The 6,000-nt window shown below is 42.9% G+C and overlaps 1 long non-coding RNA gene across 1 annotated transcript; it reads left to right on the forward strand.

Annotated features, from left to right (window-relative positions):
* The first annotated feature begins 2,169 nt into the window (after positions 1 to 2,169).
* LOC100568127 (uncharacterized) lies at positions 2,170 to 5,412 on the forward strand. Its single transcript, XR_507125.3, has 2 exons — positions 2,170 to 2,326; positions 4,862 to 5,412. It is a non-coding gene; the product is annotated as an uncharacterized LOC100568127 (long non-coding RNA).
* The last annotated feature ends 588 nt before the right edge of the window (positions 5,413 to 6,000 follow it).

Below are 6,000 nucleotides of genomic sequence, written 5' to 3' on the forward strand. Positions count from 1 at the left end.
CAATGGCATTGTGGTACATAGTGCTTTACTCAACCTGTATATCTGAGCCTTGGACTCAGACTCTCAAGTCCAAGGGTAAAATCCACACTTGGCCATGGAAACCCATTTGGCGACTTTGGGTAAGTCACACTCTCTCAGCCTCAGAGGAAGGCAATGGCAAACTTTTTCTGGACCCATTCTGCTAAGAGAAACCTGTTATAGGCCGGGGGGGGGGGGGATTAAGGTACACAGCAACAAATGTAGCAACAACATGTGGATGAGTGACCAATGCACATAACTGACATACTGATGGAGTCTCCTTATCTGGAAGTTTTTAAACAGAGGCTGGATGGCCCTCTGCTAGAAGGGCTTGCATTGTGTCCTCCTGTGTGGCATAAGGAGGTTCGACTGGATGGCCCTTGGGGTCTTTCCCAATGCACAACATGCCATCACATGTGAGTTTCAATACACAACCTTATGTTCAATGATTCAGCATAACCTGGATTCAGCCATTGTGCAGTGTACACAAACTTTATTCCGCATGTATTACCTAATGTATATCATTAATATCCATCTTGATGGAGGACAGGTGAGAGGACAGGTGAGTGGATATCCTGTGAAAGAAAAGGTACCGTATATACTAGAAGATAAGCCGAGTTTTTCAGCCCTTTTTTTGAGCTGAAAAAGCCTCCCTCGGCTTATAATGGGATCAAGTTCAAGGCCGGGCAAGAGAACCTGGAGGCCATTGCTTGCAATATATGATCTATTTCTCTCTTACCCTCCCTTTTCAGTGTGTTTTCCAAAGCCTCCCTCTCTCTTAACCAAGGGAATGTTTTGAAAAGGGAAAGACGTCCTTGCAAGTCAGGAAGAAGAAGAATAGATATCAATTAATCTTATAAAAGCATTTTCCCCTGAAATATTTGTTAAACTCTCCTACAGATATATATCTATATCTATCTATGTACATTAATTTTATATATGAATTTTCTCCTCATATGTTTGCAAGTCTTTACAAATCCTATATACATATAGATCCATGTACCTGAATAGGTAAAGGTAAAGGTTTCCCCTGACGTTAAGTCCAGTTGTGACCGACTCATCTCCATTTCTAAGCCGAAGAGCCGGCGTTGTCCATAGACACCTCCAAGGTCATGTGGCCGGCTGACTGCATGGAGCACTATTACCTTCCCGCTGGAGCGGTACCTATTGATCTACTCACATTTGCATGTTTTCGTACTGCTAGGTTGGCAGGAGCTGGGGCTAACAGCGGGTGCTCACCCTGCTCCCGGGATAAGAACCTGGGACTTTTTGGTCCACAAGTTCAGCAGCTCAGTGCTTTAACACACTGTGCCACCGAGGCTCCATGTACCTGTATATCTATAGGTAAAGGTAAAGGTTTCCCCTGATGTTAAGTCCAGTCATGTCCAACTCTGGGGGTTGATGCTCATCTCTATTTCTAAGATGAAGAGCAGGTGTTGTCTGTAGACACCTCCAGGGTCATGTGGCCGGCATGATTGCATGGAGTGCCATTACCTTTCCGCTGGAGCAGAACCTATTGATCTACTCACATTTGTATGTTTTCAAACTGCTAGGTTGTCAGAAGCTGGAGCTAACAGCGGGCGCTCACTCCGCTCCCTGGATTCGAACCTGGGACCTTTTGGTCTGCAAGTTCAGCAGCTCAATGCTTTAACACACTGTGCCATTGGGGCTCCATGTACCTGTATATCTATATCCATATATCTATATCTATATATATATAGATATATATATATAGTCACACACACACACACACACACTATTTAACCTACGGATGCGTCGATTAATGTAATTTTATTGGTATCTATTTTTATTTTGAAATTTACCAGTAGCTGGTTCATTTTCCGCCCTCAGCTTATACTCGGGTCAATAAGTTATCCCAGTTTTTTGTGGTAAAATTAGGTGCCTCGGCTTATACTCAAGTATATACTTGGTGGCGGCATATAAGTTTGAAAAATAAATAAATAAATAAATATACGGTACTTTCTTGGGACTCTACCCATATTTTTGAGAGGCACACCAGTATCAACAAAAAAAAAAAAGCTGTCGCTTGGCTCTGCTCAATGCGCTTTCTCCCTCCACTGATGTACGCAGGCACATAAGCCATTGTTGCCTGCTTGACACTCCCTCTCATGTTATTGGATGATTCGTTTCCATAGCAAGTGACACTACAATGCTGCTGAAGGCAACACACACACACACACATCCTCCACAGCCTCCATTCCTGGCACATCATCTCTGGAGGAAAAAGCAAGAGAACCGCTGCATGAAAAATCAAAGGAAACAAAAGCTGGCAGTTGGCAAGGCAGAGGTTGGTTGTATGGTCGAATAAGAAGAAGACGGTGGTTGAATTTCAGGGAATTGGAAAGACTCTGTTCCCTTTTAGCTGTTTGAGGGACGTCAGCAGGCAGGACTAAACCCAATAGTTGGTCTCAATGACAGTAGACCAGGCATGTTAGGAATTCTGGGAGTTGAAGTCCAAAACACCTGGAGGGCCGAAGTTTGCCCATGCCTGCAGTAGACCTTTGTATAGGTAAATTCCCCAATCAATCACTAATTCATTGGGTCTATTTTAGTTGGAAATAACCAGTAGGATCAGGCCATGGGGTTTCTGTTGTTTTTTTTAGATCTCCTACCTTTTCTTACTTAAATTGGACACACAGAGCTGGTGGTTAGACCAAAAATGGGGACACAGTCTCTCATGACTCTCTTGGTCACAGAAAATAATACACAGTGATCCTTTGAACACATCTGGCCAAGAAACCTTAGAAAAAAGTCAGCATAAGTTGAAGCCAACTTCAAGGCACATCACCACACAATGCAAATGGGATCCAAGATCATCTATATATATAAAAGGGTAATGAAATTTTGGCCTAGGACAAAACAACAAAACTACACATCCCAGAAACACTAAACTTGGCAGCACAACCCCTCATCCATGCCTCTACGTTCATACAACAAAAGCTCCAGCTACTCCAGAAAACGGCCAGGCTTTGAGACTGCAAGGCTATTCCCTGCTATTCCACCTGGCCAATAAAGGATTCCCATAAGCCACAGCAACGCGTGGCCGGGCAAAGCTAGTAATATATAAAACTCCACACCTTGCAATATTTTATATGCTGCTCAACTGCTCAACTGCTCTAGTTTCATTGTGTCTTTCCTCTAAAATACCATAAACCGTTGATTGGACACCTCCCATCTACATAATGAACCAGGGCGCACCCTGCTTAGCTTCCAAGATCACATGGGATCTGGCACCTTGAAGGTCTTTAAATCCAGGTTAGGTAATCACTTCTAAATTCAAACTGTATTCACCAACCTTGTGCCTAAAGCTCTGCCAAGTCTCCCCCGCCAAAGTTGTTCTGTATTTATTATGTCCATGTTGTGCTGCCTGGTGTCTCCCATTTATTATTTATTTATTTGCAGTATTTATATTCCGCCCTTCTTTCTCACCCCGAAGGGGACTCAGGGCGGATCACAATGTACATATATATGGCAAACATTCAATGCCATTAGACAAACAACACACAGACACACAGAGGCTATTTAACATTCTTCACCTTCTGGCTTTGTGAGGGTATGCTCGATTCTGGCCATAGGAAGAGCTGCTGCTTCATCATCCACTGTGACGATGAGTCCTTTTTTGATGGAGTACTTCCTCATCCGGTGTTGTAAATCAGTTAAATTAGCCTCCCCGCATAAAGCGGTCCCTAAATTTTCCTACTTGACAGATGCAACTGTCTTTCGGGTTGCTTAGGCCAACAACGAGGAGGGCTATTTTTTTATTTTAATGGTTGGGTGCTCACTCCAACACGGGCTGGCCTCGAACTCTTGGTCATAGTGATTTATTGCAGCTGGCTACTAACCAGCCTGTGCCACAGCCTGGCCCTGCGCCACAGCCATGTTAGAATGGCAGTGAATCAATTCCTGGTTCTAGTTTGCATTGTAAAGACTCTGTCCAAGGCACTGAATCCTATCTCCAAAAGAGGGTCAGCATCTTGGAAATCTCCCTTAAAATTCAGACTAAACCACAGAATGGATTTCAATGGTGCATTGAAATGGAAGTTAACATCTGGTTCTAATCTAATAATGCTGCCTGAGTATAAGACTGAGCTGGCAGAGTGTCCCTTCTGATGCATATCTGGGACCATAGTGAAGGATGAAGAAGAAGAGAATGACTAAAATGTCAAAAGGTCTGGAAACAACAAATCCCTTTGAGGAGCAGCTTAGGGAATTGGGTATGTTTATGCAGGTGGAGATAAGGTGAAGAGGGGACATGAGAGCCATATTTAAATATTTGAAAGGATGTCACATTGAGGAGAGGACGAGCTTCTTTTCTACTGTTCCAGAGACTCTGACACAATGGAGCCATAGGTTCAAAATACAGGGAAAGGGATTCCACCTAAACATTAGAAAAACTTCCTAATGGTAAGAGCTGTCTGACAGTGGACTATGCTGTCGAAGGTTTTCATGGCCAGAATCACATGGTGGTTGTGTGTTTTCCTGGCCATGTTCCAGAAGCATTCTCTCCTGACATTTCACTCACATCTATGGCAGGCATCCTCAGAGGTTGTGAGGTATATACTTGCTTCTGGAACATGGCCATACAGCCCAGAAAACACACAACAACCAAGTGGACTGTGCTGTCTGGAAGTCTGGTGCACTCTACTCTGGAGGTTTTTAAGTGGAGACTGGATGGCCCTCTGTCAGGAGGGCTTGGATTTTGTGGCAGAATAGGGTTGGCTTGGATAACCCTGGGGATCCCTTTTGTTTTTATGATTCTATGATTCCATATATTAATTTAATAACTACACTTCTTTTCTCTCTGTCTGTATTCAAACAAAAGCAACCCAATTCCATGAGCCACCTCCATAAAGTCAGCACTTGCAAAGTTCTCTGTGGACAATTGAATCCTACCAGATCCACGCCTTCAGCAGAAACAGTGGTTCCTCTTGGTATTTAGGAAACTAGAAAACACAGACACTCTAAGCCAAGCCAACCTGGGTGAGTCAAGATGAGCCACGACTTACAAGACACCATCGAGGACTTCAAGCTCGTGATGGAGGAAATGGAGAAGAAAGTGACTGCCATGAAGGAGAGGACGGATGAGGCGTACAGGAAGATCAACCAGCTGGAAGCCCAGAAGTATTCCCTGATGGATACCAACGAACAGCTCAGCCAGGAACTGCAAAACCTCTCCTATCAGGTCTCTCTGTACGAGGACAGGAGAAATTCTTCAGAAAAGATTGCTCAGCTGCCCAAGAAAAAGGAAACCTTTGCCGTTCGGAGATGAAGCAGGTGGAGGAGAAAACAAAAGAAAATCCGGTGATAACATTTTGCAAAGAAAGAACGCAAACAACTACTGGAATAAAGGAAAAGCAAAAGCCAAGATCACCATTCATGTTTTCGCCTTCCATCTTTGCTTATGTAGTAGTTATGCCTTTTTTTTGCTTATGTGGTTATGTAGAGGTCTATGTGACCAGTGCAGAATTTATCCAGAGTTTGTTTGTTAAGAGGATGTTCTCAGTGCCCTGGGCACATACGAGGGTTATCCAGAAAGTAGATTACATTTTGGAATTAAAAATGAACTAAGTACAGTAGAGTCTCACTTATCCAACAAAAACAGGCTGGCAGAACATTGGATAAGCAAATATGTTGGATAATAAGGAGGGATTAAGGAAAAGCCTATTAAACATCAAATTACATTATGATTTTACAAATTAAGCACCAAAACATCATGTTATACAACAAATTTGACAGAAAAAGTAGTTCAATACGCAGTAATGCTATGTAGTAATTACTATATTTACGAATTTAGCACCAAAATATCACAATGTTTTGAAAACATTGACTACAAAAATAGTTCTGGATGTAGTCCAGAACATTGGATAATCCAGAACATTGGATAAGCGAGTGTTGGATAAGTGAGACTCTACTGTATAGGCAAAAACATTTACCATATGCAGTTGAAAGCCACACCCAAAA

The sequence above is a fragment of the Anolis carolinensis genome, chromosome 3 (assembly GCF_035594765.1).
Source record: "Anolis carolinensis isolate JA03-04 chromosome 3, rAnoCar3.1.pri, whole genome shotgun sequence".
Taxonomy (NCBI): Eukaryota; Metazoa; Chordata; class Lepidosauria; order Squamata; family Dactyloidae; genus Anolis; species Anolis carolinensis.